Source organism: Ceratotherium simum, chromosome 37 (assembly GCF_057802395.1).
Source record: "Ceratotherium simum simum isolate JZ-2026a chromosome 37, ASM5780239v1, whole genome shotgun sequence".
NCBI lineage: Eukaryota > Metazoa > Chordata > Mammalia > Perissodactyla > Rhinocerotidae > Ceratotherium > Ceratotherium simum.
The window spans coordinates 6,648,982-6,673,636 of record NC_141936.1 but is presented as its reverse complement, the minus strand read 5'-3'; the positions used below and the strand labels follow the sequence as shown (position 1 = coordinate 6,673,636).

At 43.3% G+C, this 24,655-nt stretch overlaps 1 pseudogene; it reads right to left on the bottom strand.

The window, feature by feature from the left end:
• Positions 1-1,245: 1,245 nt before the first annotated feature.
• LOC101406453 (cytochrome b5 pseudogene) lies at positions 1,246-1,741 on the bottom strand (annotated as a pseudogene).
• Between the last annotated feature and the right edge of the window lie 22,914 nt (positions 1,742-24,655).

Below are 24,655 nucleotides of genomic sequence, written 5' to 3'. Positions count from 1 at the left end.
CGGGGCTAGACCGACAAACTGAGCTTGGGGGCAGCAGGCAGACGTCTCTCGAAGGCTGGAGCGAGGGTGTAGTGTTGGCTCACAGCTCTTCTTCTCCCCGCCTGCCTGGCTCCCCTTGGGCGCAGTATCCCCTCCCCACTGAGTGAGTTGGCCTTGGCCACATGGCCTGCTGTGACTAATGACATGATGTGGGCAGAGGCTGCTGTGCATCTGCTCTGAGCAGAAGCTCGAAGGGGCATGGTTGGTTGCATTTGCCCTCTTGCGCCCCTGCAGTCCCACCTGCAGGTCATTACCCAAAATTCTCATGCTGAAGAATTCTTTGCCTTTGTTCAGCTGACGGTTCCCACTTACACAATTATTGGACCCAAATTCACCACCCACCCTCATTTTCTTGTGCCCCTGGCAAGGGCAGGCCCCACACTGCACCTGTAGAATCGTCTGCTGCTCAGAAAGAGCACTTCTCCTGGAGCAGGAGCCTGAGGCCACCTCCCAAAGCCCCTTCCTATCTGTTCTCTGGGGCCATGGGTGACCCACAGGGCCTTGGGTGTGATAGTGTGATAGCTGTCCCAAAGTCCCGTGATATTTCAGCATCTAATGCTTTCCTTTGAAAGTGTCACTCCTTCCCTGTCCTATTTTACATAGTAGACCCTCTTGGTAGGGAGCACTCAGTTCTGTCTGGTGAATGCCTTTGCCTTGGAGGGGAGAGCTCTTGAGACAGCAGAGTTCTGGTTGTCTAAAGCTGGTCCAGAAAGGTTGAGCAAGAGGGCGGGGGTGACTCTCAAGACATATGTGGCCCACTTCTGGATTGTGCATTAAGCTGGCTCTGAAGAGCTCCAGGTAGGGTACCTTCTCATTCCTGCCCACTCTATCCAGTCTGCTCAGCCCACCCACTTGGTCATGCATGTCTAAGACGTGGTGCAGCCCTCATTTTAACATAGCCCTTTCGGATGCAGGGTGCCAAGTTCCTTATCCTGTTTTTCTTTCTTTCTTCACTTTTTTAACCAAATAGACAGGCAAACCTGGCAGTATATTTTAAAAGCCAGATGTATTTTTAAAACATCATGCCTAACTCAATAACCAAATTACATAGAAAGGAAACATCAAAATAAAGTTGATGAATAAAAAGGCATATACAAAAGTCCAAAAGTAGAAATTATAGAAAGTTCTTTTTATTTTGCTTGTTTCTAATCTAGGAGGAAAGAGAAATCAACATATTAACATTATTTTTTCAGGTGACGGTTTCTGTCAGTCGAAGTAGTTCATGTTGACTTCTTTTCTCTCTTGTCCAAAGCAGTCTCTTCTTCCATTGGCTTCTGAGAATGTGTTGGGTCTTCTCCCCTGTAGAGGTGAGACAGGGTTATGTATGACTGGGAGCTACTGACGCTGATCATCAATGTGAAGGCTGAGATCACCCCATTGGCCCACCAACTAGACTTAGAATCAATAGTAGCAACAAGAGTTCTCAGAGGCTTGGTTATCTTTGACCTGTCACCTGGATGAAACTCCCCAATGTTTTGGACAATTCTCTAGCATCTGTAGAATGCTCAACATCCTCCAAGTTTTCAGTAGCATCACCTCCAGCTTGTCCCCTTAACTCCTTTCCCTCCAGGCTGCTTTTCCAAAAATGTGGTCAAATCATCACCTTGTGGTGCAGGACCACCCAGGTGATTTCACCGTGGTTGTCCTTCTGAACGTCTTCCAGGGCACAGCACTTCACGGCCTTCTATGAACACTTGGCCATTTCGGTCCACAGCGAGCCTCCAAGGCCCTGTAGGTAACAGCATGCGTCTCAGGAAGCTCAGCCCAGGACATTCCCCACGTGTCCCAGCCCCATGCCTGGAGCCTGATCCTGTTTTTCTGACACCGAAATGATGAGAGCAGAGTGGGCAGTGGAAGGAACTATAGTGTTAAGAGCATCAATGTTGATGCCCAGTTGCCCAGATTCAAGACCTGCCTCCCCCACTTACCAGCTGCGTGACCTTGGGAAGTTCATTGCTTTATTTGCTTGGGGCAAATCGCTTACTCTGGGAAGCTGGACTTTCTGACCCAAGCAAGGGTCGTGAAGCCTGCTTTGTAGGGGTGTCCTGAAGATGATCCAAAAGGGAGCTGGGGCTGAGCAGGGCTCCTTAAATGCTAGTCCCTTCTCTCCTGATTCCTGTGTATAAAGGAAAAGCTATGGGGGAGGGAGTAGTATGAGATCCAGGCTCATCATCTTTATGACTTTTAGGAAAAATCCCTAAGACTTTCCCAAGACATATTTAGAATAGAAATTTAAAACATACATATTCCAAATATGTCTGTAATTGACTATTCATTAAACAACACAAATATGCTCTAAGTATAAAAGAAAAACAGCCATATCTTTTTTTTTTTTTTAATTTTATTTATTTATTTATTTTTTCCCCAAAGCCCCAGTAGATAAATGTATGTCATAGCTACACATCCTTCTAGTTGCTGTATGTGGGACGCAGCCTCAGCATGGCCGGAGAAGCGGTGCATTGGTGCGCACCCGGGATCCGAACCCGGGCCGCCAGCAGTGGAGTGCACACGTTTAACCGCTACGCCACGGGGCCGGCCCCAGCCATATCTTTGATTCTAACTTTTGGTTAGTATTTTTCAAGATCCAAGAAATCCTCCTTTTTGATGTTTGTGTTTCAACATTTGGTACTTGTTTTTCAACATTCTCCAAGTAATTGTTTTCTATTCTGCTAAACAAGGACAACGAGGAATTATTTTTTTCATACATGGAAGCCACTGCCACATGCATTTTGGTTTTGTTGTTCTTCTGACAGCTCTCTCTCTGGAATTAAAAATTATTTGTGGTCTTGTGCGCATGTGAGACCATTAAGAAAATATAAACCATGAACATGCCTCTCGTGGAGCTTCCAAGTCCTACCAGATCCTCCTACTTCAGCCTTGGCAGAAATTTTTTGTTGCTGCTAATTAAGTGACTAACTCATAGATTTCATTAAAGAGTCACTGTTTTATTCAACAGCTTCACAAAAGACACAGTGACAGCACAGAACTATGGACCACTATAATGACCTTCTAATTTTCCCTTTGACATCACCTCCCCACTTTTCTTATATTTATGAAAATATTCACTAAAATATTCAACATTTCTTGAAGCCGATTTTGGAGAGGGAGCCCTGATATGACTTACAACTCACCCAACATTTGGGGGAAGGGTGTGCACATTTGGGGGAGAAGTTCTATATTGCAAAGTTATTATATTGTGTATCTTAATTCAAGTGTAACTATAGCAACTACCTGTAATTGGAGATCAGTGAGGAGTGAGTCCCATGAAAAATAACTTTGCCTTAGGCCATGTTAAGTAAAGCATAAATATTTCGAGGAAGGAACAAGTCAGATGTTTTTAAAAGAGAAGAGAGTAAGGAGGGAAACACATATGTGTGTGTGTATCTTCTTTACTTCTTCCGTTTTCTTTCTTGGGCCATAAAACTAGGAAAACGATCAATATAAGAGAAAAACATATTTGAAAAATGTACATTTTGTAACATTCATTTTTAAAGTGCATTATTTAGTGAGATAATACATTTATTCTTATTTATATGCATGAACTCCAACTGTTACACAAGCAATACCTGTCTGGAGAATGAAATAAAATTCCCGTCACTGTTGAGGATTGAGTGGCAGTACAGGTTTTCTCAGGAGGAGGCCTGATAGGGTAATGGATACAGGCAGCATCCTGGATGCTACCGCTGGGCCCACCATTCGCTGACTGCACAAGTTTTGGCAAGTTTCCAAACTCCCTGAGCCTAGGTTTCCTCATCTATAAAAGAGTAATAATAATAGCAGCTTCATAGGGCTGTTGGTGGAATTAATTAATTAAGATAGTGAATGAAAAAAAGACAAAATCATTCCATTTGCAGCAATATGGATGGACCTTGAGGGTGTTATATTAAGCGAAATAAGCCAGACAGAGAAACACAAACATCATTACAATTTCACCCATATGTAGAAGATAAACACATTGACAAAAAGAACAGGTTAGTGGTTACCAGAGGGGAAGGGGGTTGGGGGGGTGGGCATAAGGGGCACATATGTATGGTGACAGACAAATAATAATGTGCAACTGAAATTTAACAATGTTATAAACTATTATGACCTCAATAAAATAAAAAAAGATGATGAATGAAAAGTACTTGTTGTTGGCACAGAATACATCATCCATAAACGTTAGCGATTATAATGATCATTATAAGTCTCATTAATGAGACGGAAAGTGATGGGAAGCTCAGGAATAGAAATTTGGAGACATGGGTCCAGAAACTAGCTAGGAAATCTCTTCCCCTCTCTGGGCTTCCATCCCCTCACCTACAGTCTCAAAAGATCAGACTACACAACGTTTAAGATTCATCCAATTCCCAAATCCTATGCTTCTCATTCAGCCTTCCACCAAACACCTTTCAGATGCCATTGTCTCCTTCACTTTCTGAAGAACCCAACAAAGTGGGCGTTAGCGAGTCTGCGTGTCTCAGGCAAGGGTGCTGGGGCCGAGAGAGGGTGGTGGAGACGAGATGGGCGGAACTGAGTGTTGACCTCGCCACAGCTCACTCCTTTCTCATCCTTCTTTGAGTTCAGGGTCTGTGTAGGGAGATTCCATTAAAGGAAGTGCATACATCACCACCTAAAGCCAAGTCCCAGAGCTCAGACTGATTTCCGCAGTCATACGTCATCGATCTGATCCTCTCTTGGGGCCTTCCTTACCCAGTTTGTTCACACGCTGGTGATCCAAGTGTCCTTCCCAGTGCTCTGCTGGGTTAATTGGCCTGGAAATGACAGCATGGACCTTGATGTGTGGTTATGATTCCCAGACTTCCCCTTGAGCTGTGCATGATGGCTTCGAGAATATATTTATCAAGATTCGTATGAAGGAATTTTGATTCTTTTCAGATTTTTAAAAAATCAAAATACTACGTAAAAGAAAACACAGGCCCCAACCCTGCCCCAGCATAACTGAGCATTTAAAGGGCCTTGGTGGTTCCGATTATTAGAATCACATGGGGAAAGGTATCGACTGTTAAATTTATAATTCTAGTAAATGGATAATTCTATTAAAAGAAGAGGAGGAAATCTGTCTCATGATTCATGTCTCATGAAAATTCTAATTTAAACTCAACAATTCCGTCATTGTTTCTGAGGATGCAGAGCACAGGGAAATTTAAAGCAAACTTTTGCCATTGAGTTTACACCATAGCAATGGGAAGGGGTGTCCCCATTGTCTGTGTCAGTCCCAGTCTTTGCCTGTCACCCCATGTAACCCTTGGAGAGATGGGGCTATCTGAGGGCTTGGAGGGGGTGCCTGTCTGGGGGTATCAGGGAAGACTTGCAGAGAAATCTTTCTCCTGAAGGATGAGTAGAACTTTTAGGGTGAAGAAATGAGAGAATGGCCTCTAATGCAGAGGCTATAGCACAGAGGCCAAGCCTGTGAGGTCTGAGTTCATCTTTTAGCTGTGAGGGTCTCGGAGAATGAACGATAAGCCTGCAGGTTGGGTTCTTCCAGAAGCAGATGCTGAGACAGAGTTAGGAGTATGAGAGATCTGTTGAGAGGTGACATCTTGAAAGGAAAAGAGAGGATGCAGAGTCAGGCGAAGGAGCTCTCAGACTGGTGGAGAACTGACAAAACCCCAGCCCACTCACGGTGGCTGCCCAGGAAAGGAGACACATACTGGTGGACAGAGCCAGGCCCTCTTATCCCGTGGGACGGCAGTCTTTGTCTGGGACCTTCCTGGGAAGAGTATGACCTGGACTCAAAAGCTAAGGTGGGGGCTGGCGCAGTAGTGTAGTGGTTAAGTTCACATGCTCTGCTTCGGCAGCCCAGGGTTCAACGGGTTCGGATCCTGCATACAGACTACACGCCACTCATCAAGCCATGTCATGGCAGCGTCCCACATACAAAATAGAGGAAGTTTGGCACAGATGTTAGCTCAGGGCCAATCTTCCTCACCAAAAAAAAAAAAAAAAGCCAAGGCAAATGCTGAAGGAGTCAACAGGGGGAGGCCAGCAGGAGACCTCACTCCTCTAGAAGGCAGGCTGAGCTATGCATCTCTGTGTCTGCCACAATAAGGTGCAAGTGAGTTAGCAGTAAGAGTTGACGTTTATTGGGTGCACGATGGGTGCTCTGCTAAGCACATTACCTTCACTATTTCATCTGACCCTCAGAGAAGTCTTGTAGTGGTGGTGCTATTGTAATTATTTGCATTTTCCAGATGAGGAATGGGGCTCAGAAAGGCAACGTTAATTCAGAATCATAAGGCTGCTAAATGACAGAGGCAGAGGGCAACTCCCATCTTTCAGTGTCTAGAGGTAGTGGTCTTAGCAGTTGTGCCAGACCATGATGGGGTAAGGGGCTGAGGCAGGAAGCCTGGTCAGAGGGCTGTCCACAGCACTGCCCAGAGCAGTGGTAGGAGGTAAAGACGAAGGGACTGCTTTGAAAAAGTCTTCCCAGAGAGAGAGCTTGCATGGCATTGTCTACCAGCAGATGCAGTGAGTAAGACAGACATGTAACCAGATGAGGTTGAGATGTCCAGCCTCTTTGGATTTGATACTTCTTCTTTGATCAATTTTGGCAACTTATAACATATTGCAAAGACATCAACCACTTCCAGATTCCTAAATTTATTAGCTTAAATTATGTTTGCAGTATTATGTTATTTATTTAATTTGCTGAGTAGGTAGTACATTCATAAGTTTCAAAGAGCAGAAAGTATAAAAGTGTATACAATAAAAATTGCCATCTTTCCCCTGTTCCCCACCTGATCAGTTCCTACTATGCAGGATACTCAAGTATTTATCCAGTGTTATCAATCTCTGAGCTTCTAGAGCTTTTTATCTTGTTATCTTCTAGAGCTTTTTAACGTAGATGGAAGCAAAGACAAAGATGTATCCACTCTTTTTCACACAAATTAAAGCTTTCTATATATACGGTTCTGATTTTTCCATGTTAGTACAGAAAGACTTGTCTCACTCTTTCTCATGGCAGCATAACATTCCGTGGAATGGCTATACCACGTTTGATTTATCCTGTTGATGAATGTTTACTTATGTGTCACTATTAAGAACATTACTTCAATGGAAAAAAAAAAAGTTCTTTATCTTGAAAGTTTTAGTTTGTTTTATCTTGGTGGTTATATTCTGTTTTTAATTCCAAATGCTGTATGCTTTCATTTCTTTCTTTTTCCCCCTCAATTATACTTCCTGAAAGCTTCTCTATCTTGTTAATCTTTTCAAAGATCCCAATCTTGACGTTATTACTTCTACACATTTTATTTCTAACTTATCTTGTTCTTTTATCATGATTAATACCTGCCTTTTTGCTTATTTTTACTTTTATGTAACTTCTTGAGTTGACTACTTAGTTGATTCTTTAAAATCTTTCTTCTCTAATAGTAAAGGTTTTTAAAGCTCTGAATTTGAATTGACAACATTCTACTGGTTTTGATTTGTATTTTATCATTATTATTAATTTCTAAATCATTTGTAAAAGTACTTTGACAATAATTGATTAGCTCTTTTCCTCAAAACTATTTGAAAGAGTGCTCTCAAAATGTTCTAGTACTTAAAATTTATTTTTTATTATTCTTTTGCAGACTATTTCTAGATTTAATACATTTTGGTTAAATAGTATGACCTATGTAATTTCTACTTTAGAGTATGTAATCAAGTTTTCCTTTAGTCTACATATAACCAGATTTTGTAAATATTCCATGGTTATTTGGGAAAAAAAAGCCTTGTCTCTATTTTTAGGGTACAAAGTTCAATATGTGTCTCTTAAAATAAACATGTTAATTGCAATATGCAGATCCCTATCTTTCCTTATTTATTTCTTGTCTCCATCTGGCAAATTCTGAGTTCGCGCATTAATGTCTTCTATAATTATTGTGTTTTGATCATTTCTCCTACCAATTTGAACAATTTGCACTTTTACGTATTTCAGTGCTGTGCTGTTTGTGTATCGAACACGTTCATGACTTTACATATCCCAAGAACTTTTATGGAATATGTAAATAAGGATGAGAGAGCTGTCTTAGCTTTTCCCTATTTACAAAGCAGGCTATGGAACAACTTTCCTGCCTCCAGTGTCGTCTCTTTAACCACCAAATTTGACCAAACCACACAGAGGGCACAGAAATCAGTATACTCCGTAATTTCACTGATGTTCTCAGAAGCTCAGCCAAACGTCATCCAGCCATTTCGTGGAACTCATTAACTCTTCCAAGGTATTAGTTTACAATTCCTTAAATGATAGGGTTACCATAACAAAATGAGCAGGGTCTAATTTGTACCCAGACACGAGTTTCTACTCTTGGCAAGACTTGCTCTATTTTATCCCAAAAAATTTACTGTAAAGATTAAAAACACAACCACAGTTTGAGTATTTTCAAAGTGACGTCAGATTAAGCTATAATTCACATTTTGCCTTGCCAAATGAAGTTTCACCTATCACAATAAGGAAGAAATTTAAAAATATTCCCTGAGTTTGTTTGCATCCATATTTGGAGTTTGATATTTCATGGAATTTGGAGAGGTAATAACAGGGAATTTTTTTTCCCCTCTTGACATCATCTTTCCAGCAAAATCTTGTTTTAAATAGCCTTCTATATATCTTTAGGCACTTGTGCTACCATTCCTTAGCCATAAATTCCTGGAAGTGAAATTCTCGTATCACAGGAAAAGAAACAAAATTTTGACATGTAATTTGAAATTACTCTTTCAAAAGCTGATCCTAAGCCACACAGTCACATCTGACATATCACAATGCCTGTTTCTTTTTTATTTATTTATTTGTTTTTTGCTGAGGAAGATTCACCCTGAGCTAATATCTGTTGCCAATCTTCCTTTTTTTTGCCTGAGGAAGACTGTCGCTGAGCTAACATCTGTGCCAATCTTTCTCTATTTTGTATGTGGGTCACCACCACAGCATGGCCAACAAGTAGTGCAGGTCCACGCCTGGGAACCGAACCTGGGCCACTGAGGTAGAGCATGCCAAACTTAACCACTAGGCCACCAGGGCTGGGCCAACGATATCTGTTTCTCATGCCCTCACTACACCAGACATTACCACTCTTTTATGTTTTCAATCTGGCAGAAGAGAATATTTCATCACTTTAATTTGCAATTCTTTAATTGCTAATTTTCCTAAATTTAAAGACCATTTGTATTTCTTCTGTTAACTGCTTGCTCATATTCATTACCTATTTTTCTATTGGGTTATTTGGATTTTTCATATTTATCTTTAAGGGCTGTGTGTAGGGCTATAAATCTTTTGTCTAAATCTTTATTGATGAGATTTTTAAAGCATCCTATATTCCATCTTTTTACGTGTATGACCCAGTTGAGTTTTTCCTACCAATCATTTCTCTATATAAAAAGACACAGCAGAATAGGTTGATATTGTTATTCCCATTGTACAGATAATAGGAATGGAACTCAGGTCAAGTGGACATAAACGGACACAAAACCAGGTTGGGTGCTGAAGTTCCATGCATTTTTTTGTCCTCAATCCCCTGAAGGCTTGTTGTACAACTTTGTCACCAGGGCTGCCATTGCTGCTGCTTCTACTGCTGCTCCGATGGCTTCATACATTTGACCCAGAATCGTCTACTGCCTCAAATAGCCTGAATAACCCCTAAAATCCTAATCTGGGACCAACTCCGTTTAAAATCCTACCTCCTTAAATTCATGGAGTTGCAGTTTTCGAGAATATCTACTTTCCATCTTAAGGGGGAAATGTGTTATTTTGTTTTGGTGTATTTTGTGTTTGAGAAACCAGAGAACAGTTCTGTGGGTTGAGAGAGAGTCCTGAGGCGAGACAGCCTCCCATTTGGTGTTTGCCACGAACACTGGAGAGCTCTGATCCTGATCACAGAGCCCTCACTGCAAATTCCCCTCCAGAGACTGAGGCTGGCTAGATGACTGGATTGCGTCACTAACAACCTGTAGTAGATGCCAGCCCGCTGATCTGCTTCGATGAGGAACCAGGGAAAAGCCAACACACATGCGATGTCCTGTTTCACGGTTGCAGCACAGAGCCAGCACGTCTTTTTTGGAACCACTACATCTGTTTGTTGAGTGGACATTTGTGGACTAGAGGCCAGCTGCCCAGCCCAGTGATAAAAGCCAATGCCAACGAGCTAGTAAAATGACAGGGTGGCAGAACTCGCCTAACGCAGTGCCCCAGCCATGCAGTCTTTGTTGAAGAGTCGTGTCCAGGCCATCCCTGTCTGCTCTCCAGTTGTAAGTGGTCTTGACTGTTCTCCACCAGAGCAACTTCTAGACCACCAAAGTTCTCACTCACATTACTTGCAGGAGTTGTGTTTGTTTGTTCTACTCTGGGCTTTAGAAAGTCTAGAAAGTGGCTGCTGTAAAAGAGGTCAACCTTGGGCAGTACGAGTTTCTGTGTAGTGAATGCCTTGAGCATAGGAGGAATTGCTCCCGAAGACAGTGGGTGCCCCGGAAATGTTTGTTGAATTCAGTTGACTCTGTATACCGATATACTTAAGAGTAAACAACATAAATTCACGAATCAGAGAGGAGTAGAGGGGACAGGAAGAGATAGAGAGGTGAAGCCTGCAAACACAGAGTCAGACCACTGAGTGGAGACGTTGACTATATACTCACAGCGCAGCCTGGGGCAAGACACCTCAGCTTTCTTTGTGCCTCAGTTTCCTCCTCGGAAATAAATAACCCCGCAGGGTTACTTGAGGATTAAATTGGATAGCACACTCAGAGCTCTGCCTGTACCTAGCAAGCACAAAAGCATTACTATAGTTATCAATGTCATTGTGGTGCCCACCATCCTGAATGAGACCCCAACCATATGGCATCAGGGGCTCACACCTGCTTCTGCCTTTCATGATCCTCTGCTGGCCCAGTTCCCTTCAGCTGTAGCTTCAGGGGCTCTCAGATCATCTCTGTGTTTTGCTTAAAATCCAATTATTACACTATGTGTGTGAATTTAAATTATGCAAACTTGAAATAATATTAACAAATTAATACATTTTAATTTTATGCAAAAATTTGAAATCTTACAACTCAAAGTCAAAACATCAAGAATCACATAATTTCAAGGCTGGCAAGCTGAAGGACTTTGAAACTGTGTTCTTGCTCTTGCCACATGGTGGCGCTATGTTAGCTGATGGGTAGCCATGCCTGAATGCCTCTACCGAAGTTATTCTAGAATGACGCAAAACTTAATTATCCCATAGCTTCAGGAGTGCATCCTTTTCACAAAGGCTTCTTTCCAGCGCATTACTACGACTGCTCCTAGTGATGCTACTATTCCTGCTACTGAGGCTTTGTACAATTCAACAAACTTTTATTGAACAATTACTTTGCACCAGATACTATGCTAGTTGCTGGAGATGCAATAAGAAATAAGATATATTTTCTTGAAGAACTTATGCTCTGAGGTCAAGAACTTGCCATAAATAGACACCAAAATGTAACGTGATGAGTGTAAGCAGGAAGCTACCAGTGCATGTGTATAGGCTGGCCAAGCAGAGATACAAAGGCTTCCTGTAGAATAACCTGAGATGCCAGGATCAGAGGGATTAGGTGAAAGCTGGTGGGGAAGAGGGAGGCCAGGAAAAATTCAAGGCAGGTAACAGCAGTGCAAGGACACAGAGCAGCGAAGAGGGGTGTCTCAGCACCCCTGTTGCCCTGCACTGGGCTCTCCTGAGCCCAAGGGGAGCCGTAGCATTGGGATGGGAAGAAGTATAGTGTGTGTATACATGAGACCAGCAGAGACAAGTCTGCCCTGGGGATTTGAAGAACCCACGGGCCTGCAGAGCCTTCTCTATTATTTGCTCGACTTTTTGTTTGTGTGTTTTTTATTTGTACCGAAGGCACAAACAAGAACACAAGAATATAAATTCTGTTTTAATTATTATCTAAGTCATTACTATTGTTATTTGATTTTCCGGGACAATGTCCTTTATTTTAAAAAAACAATGAGAGCAGATCATGGAAATACAATCCCTCCCTCCTTACATGGCTCTTCTCACTGTTCACACCCTGGGTCGGAGTCCCAGGTGAGAGAGGAGAAAGGTCTCTGTATGTTAAGTGAAGTCAGACTCTGTATGTTAAGTGAATCCCTTGCAGTCCACGTTGTAGACAACCTTTTCTCACGACATCAGCATTTCAGGACCTGTTAACGTAGGTTTGTGAAACTTATTATTCTTATCAGAAGTCAATTCTGTGCTCCGCAGCATTACTAGGCACCCTGAAACATGAGGCAGTCACCAATTCAGCCTTGTGTCTCCCTCCCCCATCTGGGTTAATAGGAGGCAAAGAAGGAAGGAAGGGAAACATGTAAAGAAAAAAAGGGGGAGATAGAACACTGGGATGGGAGAAAGGGGAGGCAAGGAAGGAAGGAGGGGGACAGAGAGAGGAGACAGGCATTACCCAGGAGGGTCTCAGCTTCTCCCTGGAGACTCGAGAGCAAAGCCAATTCCCCTCCCTCGTTCCTTCCTTCCTTCCTTCCTTCTTATCCTCCTTCTTTCCTTCCTTCGTTCCTTCCTTCCCTGCGTCCTTCCTTCCTTCCCTCCTTTCTTTCTTCTTTCCCTCCCTACCTCCTTTGTTCCTTCCTTCCTTCCTTCCTTCTTATCCTCCTTCTTTCCTTCCTTCCTTCCTTCCCTCCTTCCTTCCTTCCTTCCCTCCTTCTTTCCTTCCCTCCGCCCTTCCTTCCTTCGCTCCTTCCTTCCTTCCCTCCTTCCCTCCTTCCCTCCTTCCTTCCTTCCCTCCTTTCTTTCTTCTTTCCCTCCCTACCTCATTTGTTCCTTCCTTCCTTCCTTCTTTCCTCCCTTCCCTCCTTCGTTCCTTCCTTCCTTTGTTCCTTCCTTCCCTCCTTCCTTCCTTCCCTCCTTCCTTCCTTCCTTCCCTCCCTCCTTCCTTCCTTTCTTCTTTCCCTCCTTGCCTCCTTCCTTCCTTTCTTTCCTTCCTTCCTCCTCCCTTTCTCCCTCCTCTTTCTTTCTTCCTTCCTTCCTTCTTATCCTCCTTCTTTCCTTCCTTCATTCCTTCCTTCTTTCCTTCCTTCCCTTCTTCCTTCCTTCCTTTGTTCCTTCCTTCCCTCCTTCTTTCCTTCCCTCCTTCTTTCCTTCCCTCCTTCCTTCCTTCCCTCCTTCCTTCCCTTCTTCCTTCCTTCCCTCCTTCCTTCCTTCCCTCCTTCCCTCCTTCCTTCCTTCCCTCCTTCCCTCCTTCCTTCCTTCCCTCCTTCCTTCCTTCCTTTTCTTTCTTTCTAATTTTTCATTCTTCAGAGCCTCAAGGAAGAAAGAAATAAAGAGGAAGGAGAAAGGGAGGAGGAAGGAAGGAAATTCATCCATAATTCATCCTTAAGGAATTATGATAAGCTTTAGGGCCCTTGGAGAGTGCAATGTCTCCAAAACACAAAGAATTTATTATCTATTTTCCAAACAAAGCAACAATTAGATCACTCCAGATAACTAATATCATGTTTTCAGAAGCCCTGCATAGATGATAAGCTAATATTTGTACAGTTGACCTTAAAAATGTGACAGCTAAGAAGCTCTTGGAGAGATGCCCAGAAAGCCACCAATTATTAAAGGATTTAGCTATGCCGTGTGGAAAGGAACTTTCAGAATTCTTTTAAAAATACGTTTTCAGTTTTGTAAATCACTAGGCTAGAGTAAGTGGGGAATTATTCTTTGACAGTATAATTACATTTTAATTGTACAGCAATTATGCGTTCAATAGTAATGAAGGGGAAATCCAGTAGCCAATCAGCTGCCACCACCATGAAATGTAGACCTTGTGGTTCATATGGAGAGGACTTCTGTGTTCTGGTACATTTGCATCTTTTAGTTGTGTTCAAGCATTTACAAAGATGGTGAGGACTCTCTCAAAGGCAGTTGGACATCCAAATTCCCCAAAGAAACAACCGCTGTCTGTCAAAAACCCAGCCAGAGGCTATTTTACAAAATGTTCTGAAGACATATTTAGGAAAATATTCCCTGTTGGGCAATCAGCTCCCATGGGACAATGAAGTCTACAGAGAAAAAAGGAAGCATTTTGCAGGCGCTGGGGGGGCGGGGAGAAGGTGCGGTAGCCTCATCCAAGACTCTCCTTGGACCATTCCGTTGAGATCTGCTCTCCTTTATTTCTGCTCTGAATGTGAGGCAATTCAGGCTAGAAACCACAACTAGCACTAATGAGCAAGGAAATGGTCCTTACTCCCAAAGGTCTGTGTATTATTTTCTCCCCCATTTTTTACATTTCCCATCCCCCACCTCCCTCACTTACAGATCCACTGTCTGGGCTCTGAGGACGGTAAAAACTACAAATCCCTTTCCCTGTAAACTACTTTCCCAAACACTCGCTTTCTAAAATACTAAGAGTTTTGTCTCTATTATAATTTTTAACCTCCACAGTGATGCTCATTTTGTCTAAAACGGTACTCGTGGCATTTGGGCAAATTGGCAGCTATTTAGAAAACCAGAGTCTGTTTTAAGATGGATCTGGATAGTTACTGTTACAAATTAGATACTCATTGATCTATATCCTTAAGGGGAAGAGAAGCAAGTCATTTTGGGACTTGAAGGCAGGACCAAGCTAAACTCAATCAAGGAGATGCAAGAGAAAAAAAGGAATTAGCTGAGGGAGACGTAGGTGAACTTGAATTCTTGGGGTGATTTCAGCAGGCCTGGAGGGGACAGAGAGCAGGGACTTTTCCAGCGGGGTGCTGGAAAATGTTTAATAAACCAGCTGCCTGGGGAAAAAGTCTTTGCCAATGTCTGTGGTGTAAATACTCCAGCCATGGTCAATTTCAGTCAATCAACGTAACACTATTGAGTGCACAGTTGGAACGAAATGCATGCAATTTGCTTTCACAACTCTATCTCTCTGTCTCTCTCTCTCTCTGTGTCTCATTTCTGGATCATTTGAAAGTTGAAGACTTTACATCCCCCTAAATATTTCAGATCACATTGATATATTTTAAGGATAGACCAGACATAAAGTATTCTTCAATATTGTGGGGAAAGTAGATATTTGTCATTTGTGTTTGGTTTTCCAGAAACCAGAACCCATATCTGTGTTTTAGAAATGAATCGTGAATCTTGGTAGAAAGCAGAACCCGAAATGCCAGATCCACTCTTTCCCAGCATCCCTTGCAGTTAAGGCAGAGTCTTGTGACCAGGCTCCACCAATCAGATGTGTACCTCATCCTTTGAATGGGGAGTTGGTGACATATGAAGCAGGGAGGCATACCCTCCTCATGGAGATGCACCCCAGTTGCACTGAGGGACCAAGTCGGCCGTGGCAGCCGTGCAGTGGGGTGCTCACCAGCCTGCATTGTGTGCTGAGGGGGCTGTGGGACCAGTGCAGCCTGGCTTCCTTTCTCCTGCCCATTTCCCAGGCTAGTCCTGGGAGCTGCCCCGTTCCCTTTCCATAAACCCTTTTCCATTAAATCAGCCAGAGCTGGTGCCGGCTGTGCTGACACTGGACCTGCAAGGGGGTTTCATGCTCCCAGCACAAGCGTTTCGCCACACAAAGAACAAATGGCGCCACAGTTATGGTGAAAGTAAGACCAGGAAGGGAACATTTTCTTCCTCCTCACTCAGCGGGAATTAGTCTGGATATCACGAGAGGGCAAGACTGTCTCCGGAGTCAGACCCCCATCTCGGCCCCACCACGTTCTCACGGAGTTGCAACGCACAGAACACTCCTCGCTCCTCCAGCCTCGGTTTCCCCGTCTCTCCAGCGGGGTACCAGGAGGTACGGCGCCCACAGGATCGCTGTGAGAAGAAGAGACGCGCATGAGCACTTCTCACGCGGCTCATGCACAATGAGGGCTCTGTGCCCTCTGCCTCTGTGCTTAGAGTGTTCCTCTTATTACCGTCTGTCTTGCTTTGCTATTCGCAGTAGCCTCTCAGCCATCTAACGTTGTTTGGAGAGAAACAATATTTTTATCCTATAACACAGACTATATTTCACAAAGGCAAATTTCAAGATTTTTGCAATTGGGTCACAGGCCCCCAAAGCTAGCTCCTGTTCTCCAGGTGTCTGTGTGACCCGGTGTGAGCCCCTCCCACAAGGAGTTAACTAGATCTGGGTAGGCTAACTACAATCAGACTTATCTCAACTCTCCCTTCCATCTGTCCATCCCACGCAGGGAAATAACATTTTTTGCACGATTGTTAAAAGTCCCTATAGTGAGCTCCTGAGAGGTTACGTGACCTGCGGTTTTAAGTAGCAAAGTCAGAGTGGATCCTGGATCTTGGGCCTCCTGGTTTGAAAGTCAGTGCCATTTCATCAATGGCAGCAGACAATTAGCTGGATATTTCAGACACTGTGTGTAGGGGTTGGTGGGTGGAGAGACAATGAGGGGCAAGGGTACTTTCTCATGCACAGAGAATGGGGTTATGAACTGGTGCACTTTTTATTTAAAGTAATTAGGTAATCTGCTACAAGAGCCTGAGAATATTCACAGTCTGTCTAATTCCACTTCTAGGAATCTGTCAAGGGGACTCAATCAGAGAACAGTCAAAGCTTTAAACTCAAGCTTGTTTACGTCAGCCTTATTTCTAAAAGCAGAAATCAAAAGCAACTGAAATAACTTCCAGGGTGGAAATGACTGTAAAATTAGAATGCAGCCCTTTATGCTGCCGTCAAAATCCATGTTTTCAAGGGCACAAGAAATTGTTCATGAGGTAATATAAAGGGAAAAGAAGGACATAAAACTATATTCATTATATCAATTTTATATATATACATGAAACAAAAAATGTTAAGAATGATTCTATCTGGCTAGAGGGATCACTGGTGATTTACAGTATTTTTCAAAATCTCTACAATGAGATTTTGTAAAAGAATCTACAAAATTCTCTAGTGCACATTTTTTTATTTTATTTTTTTAAATTTTTATCCAGCTTTATTGAGACACATTTGACATATTGTGTAAGTTTAACATGTATAATGCGATGATTTGATACATGTATGTATTTTAAAATATGACCACGTAAGATTAATTCCTCAATCACCTCACCTTAGCTACTGTTGTTTTCTGTAGTTGGAACAATTCAGATCTACTCTCTTAGCAACTTTCAAGTGTGCAATACAGTATTGTTAACTATAGTCTCCACGCTGTACATCAGACCCCCAGAGCTTACTCATCTTATAACGGGAAGTCTGTACCCTTTGACCAACATCTCCCCATTTCCCCCATCCCCAGCCCCTGCAACCACCATCCTACTCTCTGTTGTAGTGCACATTAATGTATTAAAATAAAAATGAATGTACATGTCAATGAATCTAAATGGTCTGGATTCCAATATTAAAACGGAAATGTTCTCATAAGATTGGATTAAAAGGAAAAAAAATCTGACAAACTCCCAACAGAATGACCGCAGACAATGCAAAAGAGACAGTAGGAAAGCAAAAAGAAAGCACACATCCAATAGTAATGTAAGATAAAGCTGAAATCTATTAAGAAGGTGTATTGTGAGAGATCTTGTCATTTACAACGAAAGAATTATAGAATTAATCAGGAAAGGACGTCCTCAGACCTGTACTCGGGGCAGTGTGGCAGGCAGAGGCTGGGAGTGGGAGTCCTGGAAAACCAGTTGTGAATTCGAGCTTCTGCCACCAGCCTGCTGTCATCCAGAGGAGTTTGGGGACATCAGTCTCTCTCTGCACCATTTTCTTCATCCCTAACAGCAGAAATACCATGAGGGACCTCACAGAGTCGCCGTGGAATTAAATGAAGTGTATCTGAAAGCACTTGCATAATAATGCGTATAAATAGCTGCTCAATAAATTTCCTTTTCATTTCGTGTGCTGAACAGCATAGCAACAATATACAAGGGAAAATCTATTAGACACGCGTGGAAAATGGACAGAAACACAACTGTTATATGAGATTGTAACTCACTGTTGTCCAAATTCAGACAAGAGCAACCACTCAAATTATTGTCTGGGGAACACAAGAGATATAAAAGGATTTTGTAAACTGTAAAACAGCCTCTCTGTGTTAGTTATTTTCAAGACACAAAATAATATTTATGGAAAGTGATTATATTTTTTCCAAGGTCATAAAGAAATTCTCAATAAATTTTAAAGAAGTACAAAGCTTGCAACCCACACTTATGACCCCAATATAATATCTAATATTAGTCATTTATATTTAAACCAGAGAGACTTCATCCCCTCCAACATTTCTCTCCTGAATATTACTTATATATAACAAATGAAATAAAGAATTTAACAGTAATTGATTTGGAAAATAAAACACTAGATATTGAAATAGAATTATAATAATAAATCAAACCATGCCTAAAAGAATGTAACTGAATATTAGATTCTGGATGCAGGATTAATTTATGAGCTCTGATGTAATTTAAAAAGGCACAAAAGAGACATTCAAAAGATTTGGTAATAAAAAATGTTTAAAATATATAAATGAGAACAGGCTGGGATAAAATATTCCCAGAAAATATCCAGAGTCTATAAAGAGCTCACAGAAATTGATTAGAAAAAAGTTAAAGATCCAACAGATAAGTGGAAAAAGGATTTCAACCCACAGTGTATACTTCATTATTAAGTTATATATAATAGATGGAAAGGTAAATAAGAATATTTAATTAAATACCAATATATCCTTCCAATGTGCTGGACAGGCTCTAAGCACTGACATATTAACTATTTTCACCCTCACAACAACCCTCTAAGGTAGGTAAGTTTGCTGTTCCCATTTCACAGATGGGGAAATGAATCCCAAGGAGGTGAAATGACTCAACACTGGTCACACAGCCAGGAAGTGGCAAAGCCTGGATTCCTGCCCAGGGTATATTCTCTCTGTGTCACTGTACTACACACATCGCCAAGAAGGAGGCAGCAGAAGGTGTGCGTGAAGATATAGATGCAGCAGGATTTAGAGCGGTTAAAACATAGAAACAACCAGCAGTGTGGGAATGCCGAAATAAATAAGTTACATCAACTGAAGAATTTTGTACTGTCATTATGTCTGTAATTAAATCAACTTTGAGCAACTTGAAAGATATGATGTTGAATGAAAAGAACACAAATGGCATGCACCCTGTGTTTGCAGCGATGTAAAACACACACACTTGGAATGTGAGAATGATGCGTGGAAAGTGAGAACAGTTGACGTGGCTACAAACTGCACCCACAGAACTTCGAAGGCAGTAGTGGTTGGAGAGGAAAGGTTGAACAGTGTTCAAGAACCCCGCATTTCCCTAGAGACAGTACCCTCTCCCTCACTGAAGGGGCTTCCCGGGGTGCAGCAGCTCCCTGCCCATCCACCCCTTCTGGGCTGCCTGCTCTTCACCCTTCAGTCTCCTCCCACACTTTGGGAGGGCTTCCGGCGCTGCACACACACCCGGCTTCCGGACGGGCCTCCGAGTCTCCCCAGCAGCCTGCTTCCCCCCACCTTTCGAGGGTGGTTCCTTTCCTTGCCTGCAGCCTCCTGTGGACCCTCGAGGCTGGTTCCTTTCCTTGCCTGCAGGCTCCTGTGGACCCTCGAGGGTGGGGCTGCGTTTTCTCGGTTGTGTAGCCCCAGCTCCCGCCACGGGTCCTGGCCCAGGATGTATTCGTTGAAGAACTCAGACATCTAGGTACTGCAGATCAAGTTCTAATAGCTTCATAACAGTCATCAGAAAATGCAAATTTTCCCTCCAATAATACCGTAAATTTTAACCCAGAATTTCATATTATAAGTTAGGCGTTCCAGAGCACGGCAAATGGGAAGATTGCTAGGTAGTCTTTCACATTGAAAGGGAATGTAAGACAGTACATGTCTATAACATTGAGCTGTCAGATAATTTTTAATCTTAATTCCAAGAGTGCCATTGTAATAACAATACTTTTAAAATTTGCACATTTTTCTAAATAGCAAATTTCAATATAAAACACTTTGATGAGAATTTGTGTGATCTTTAAAATGGCACTGGGAGGTAAGTTTTTTATTTGTCCCATTTTACCTAGGCAGGGCAGAGGTGCTGTTGCAGGTAGTATAATTTACCCTAGGTGGTGCAGCTAAAAAAGCCCTCCTCTTTAGTATATACTGAACGACACTTAGGAAAAACATTTAAAAGTGAATTAAGTGCAATACTGAACTCTTCCAGCCCTTTGGTGATAGTAACAAAATCAGTGGTGGCTCACACTTCCGTGGCCCTGTCATTTTCAAAGAGGCGTGGTGTGTCAGCTCAGTTTCATTCCCACCCTCTGAAGTTTCTGGGGCTGCCTTCGCCTTATCTGACTTGGGCTCAAACGAAGCTGAGAGGTGGAGGGATGCCCCCAGTAACAGCACGGAGCCTTCCGCAGGTCCAGCACGCGATTTCAGCTCACCTGTGCCCTCTCCTCTCAGAACAGCACCTGAGAGGGACTCGTGCCTTAGGGTGCCCAGATAGATGCAGGAACTGAAGAGGAGAGAATTCAAGTATTACTCCTAAGACCGCACAGCCGGGGAATGGAAACACCAGGCCTTGAACTCTGGGTCTGAACCCACAATGAGCACACTTAGCCCCTAAGGCAGCGGTTCTCAAAATGTGGTCCCCAGAGCAGCAGCATCACATGGTCTGGGAACTTGTTAGAGATGCAGATTCTTGGCCCACCTCTCGCTTCTGCATCTGAACCTCTGGGCGTGGAGCCTAGCGATCTGTGTTTTTGCAAACCCTTGGATGGTTTTGATGCTCTCATCCTCGTGTGTGTGTGTGTGTGTGTGTGTGTGTAGATAAATGCACACATGCGCACACACACATACGTATAATATACCTGTACATGTACATATACCTGGTGGTTAACTGGTGGGATGAGGGCTCTAATCTAGTTGTTCTGGATTTGATTTGACTCCTAATTTGACTCCTAGGTTTTAACTTCTAATTCCATACTCTTTCAAGGGACTATACCAGCTGTTCTCCGTCCTGCCTAAACACTGAATCACTTGGAGAGTTTAAAAGCAACTCATCAACAACAAAAACAGAAAACACAAAGAAACAAACAAAAAAACATCGTCTAGACCCCACTCCAGAACAATTAACTCAGACTCTGGGGGTGATGCCAGGCACTGCCTTTGTTTAAAGCCCCCCAGATGCCAAATAGCTGTTTCCCCAGACTGTCGGATAATCCTTGGTGGTCAGTTTATATCCAAGAGCCAGGCCCTAAAAAGCAGACTGGAAGCTCTTATGTGTGTGTGGGGGGGTGCTGTCAGCTGTGGGGTCACTGAGGGGGGTCAGTCTTCACTGTAGGGTGAGCCCCTGGGCCATAGCTTTGGGGACCTTCTAAGTGTTTGCACCCTAATGAACAGTAAGTGTTCATCTCTGGCTGCTCCAAGTCCCCAGAGGGGGCTCTCCTGGTCTCCTTCCCCAGGAAGGTGTCGGGGGTCCAGGGAGCAATAAGCCAGGGTCTGAGCATCCTGTATAAAAACCTGCCACAGGGCCTTGGCGGCTGTGGCATGAGTCAGGTTGCATCCCTCCTTCCCTGGTACAGGTCACCTGCTGTTCTCTTCTTTCATGCTATCTTTCTGGGTTTGTGCCTTTTTCTAAAATCCATTTTTTATTGTTTCAGTGGTATTTCAGGAAGAAGGGTTACTCAGTGCACGTGTTAAGCCTACCACTTCTAACCAGAAATCTGCACACAGCTTCCTAACAGGGTCCTCCTTCATCCCAGTTTTGTAGACACACTCCTCCTCCTCTCTCTAGAGAAGCAGCTGCCTTTCATCCTCATATTCTTGCTCCTCCCTCTCCTACCACAGGGCCTTTGCACATGCTCCTGCCTCTGCCAGGAATACTCTTCTCTCTGCATTCTGCCTGCTTAACTCCTTCTCACCCTTCATAGCTCAGTCCAAGCACTGTCCCCTGATTGGAGCCTTCCTGCAACCCCTGGGCCTGTGTGCAGCACATTGTAGTATAGTTTATTTGATTAATGTCTTGTCTCCCCAACTCAACTGTAAGTTCATGAGGCCAGAAAAACTTGTCTGACTGTTTGCACCATGGCATCAATCTCCTCTCCTCAATCAATATTTTTTGAATGAACAGATGAATGCACGGTCAGGTGGGCATTCTAACTCTGAAAATAGCATGAATGTGATAGGAACTGGCTTCACAAGCTGGTGAAGCTGGCGCATCTCAAAACCCAACAGGACAAGAGCTGTTCAGAGCCACCCTGATCTACAGTCAAAAAGTGAAAGTGAAGGAAAACAGGCTTTTACTGAAAATACCTCTAAGGCCAGAAACACACAGGTAAGTAACACCCTCTCCTTGCTCACTTAATTAATATTCCATTTCTAAGATTAGCAGCAGAGAGAAAGCAGAGTCAGGTCGCCTGCGCTTGGTCCTCTCTTCCACTTCGCACCAATAATCTGTCCGTGTAACACGTTAGGGTCTCAGTAAAAAGGACACAAAATCCGTGAGGTGTTAGTGAGCTGGTTTTTGTGGCAAACTTTAGGAATGTTCAGTAAAAGCCATAAAACAAATGAGGCTGCAGATATCATGGATGGAATAATGCTGCCATTTGCAGTGATGAGTTTTGGGTGGTTGAATGCTATTCTCTGAGTTGATTCCCTGAATAAGATGCCTGTCTGGGAAATGTGGACACACATGATGGCCCCATTCTTTGATATGACTGCTAAGGGTTCCTCCATCTGAGACAGTCATGCGTCACTTAACGATGGGGGCACGTTCTGGAAATGCGTCATTGGGCGACTTCATTATTGTATGAACATCATAGAGTGTACTTACACAAACCTAGATGGTACAGCCTCCTACACACCTAAGCTATGTGGTACTAATCTTACGGGACCGCCGTCACATGCGGTCCCTTGTGGTGCGTGACTGTGTGACATTAAGTAAGCCCAGCCCAGGACAAGATGTCTCCTGCCAGCCTTCCTCCGGATTGCCACCCCTACCTAAGCCCCTCACAGACATTCTGAATCTGGACCTTGCCCTGACAAAGGCTTCCCGTCATTCTACTTAGCAACTGAAAGTAGACTGGATAAGGATCCAGAAACCTGGCATTTTACACCAGCACTCCCCCTAGCTAGCTCAGGCCTGGGCAGAGTCCATTCTCTACCTTTTGTCTCTTTATACAGTGATGATATGGGCATAGAGGAGCTTTAATTCCTTCTAATTCTAATATTTTGTGCTTCTTTTATGGGTTCTGAACCTCAGTGTCTTTTTTCACACAGGACCCCTTTGCACTTTGCTTGACTACCTGTGACAAGAGAGGGTGGTACCCAGGAGAGAAGAGAGAAGTCTGAGACCCATGCACTCTCCTACATGAGAGTGACATGTTGGTGAAAATTAGAGAAACAGAACCCTATAGACGTTAGGGAAGGAAAACTGGTCTAAAATACATTCAGAGGAAAATCACTACAGTATAAGGAGTGTGTATTAGTTACCTATTGCTGCATAACAAATTACCCCAAAACTTAGAGGTTTAGAACAACTCACATCTCATGCTTTCTGTGGGTCAGAAGTCTGAGCACAACTTTGCTGCCTCCTCTGCTCAGGGTGTCTGATAGACTGAAATCAAGGTATCAGCGAGGGGTCAGCACCTAAGAGTAGGCTGGGGAGGGACTGGCTTCCAAGTGCATGCAGTTGTTGGCAGGATTGAGTTCCTCTCCGGCTGTCGTCTGGAGGCGGCCCTCAGTTCCCATGGGGCCTCTCCAACATGACAGCACATTCCAGCCAGGGGGGGAAGCCGAAAAGGAATAGAGAGTCTGCGAGTGAAATGGAAGTCACAATTTTATGTAATTTAATTATGAAAATGACATCCCATCACCTTTGCCCCATCCTATTGGTCAGAAGCAAGTCCCTATGTGCAGCCCTCAGGTGGATGGGAGGATTTCACCTTTCTCTGTCCTCCTGGAAGTGGAGCCTATTGGGGAGTGTTGGGTTGTGCACGGCTGCCAACATAGGCATCAAGAGGCCACCAGCGCCGTGTTAGTGTCCTGGGGCTGCCCTAACAAAGTACCACAAGTTGGGTGGCCTCAGAACAGAAGTTCATTCTCTCTCAGTTCTGGAGGCCAGAAGTCTGAGATCACGGTGTGTCGGTAGGGTTGGTTTCTCCTGAGGCTCTGAGGGAGGATCTGTTCTAACCTCTCTCCTAGCTTCTCGTGGCCTCAGGTGTCCCTTGTAGATGTCTTCACCCTGTGTCTTCACATCTTCCCTTTGAACACGTCTGTATGTGGGTCCACGTTTCCCCTTTTTATAAGGACACCAGCTGCCATTAGGGTTCACTCTAGTGACCTCATCTTAACTTGATCATCTGCAAAGACTCGACTTCCAAATAAGGTCACAGTCACAGGTACTGGGAGTTGGGACTTCAACATCTTTTAGGGACACAATTAAACTCATGACAAGTGCTAACACAAATATTTTTTTCTGACATAAACCATACGAGGCTAGGGTTTTGCCTTTTTTAAACTAGACGGTTGTTTTGTTTTGTTTTGTTTTTCCCGAAACATTGAATAATATTTTTAAGTTGGGGCGAAATTCACATAACATAAAATGAATCATTTAAAAGTGAACAATTCCGTGACATTTAGTACATTCACAATATTATGGAACCATGACCTCTATCTGGTTCCAAAACATTTTCATCATTCTAGAAGGAAGCTCTGTACCCATTAAATCATTGCTCCCCAGCACCCGGCAAT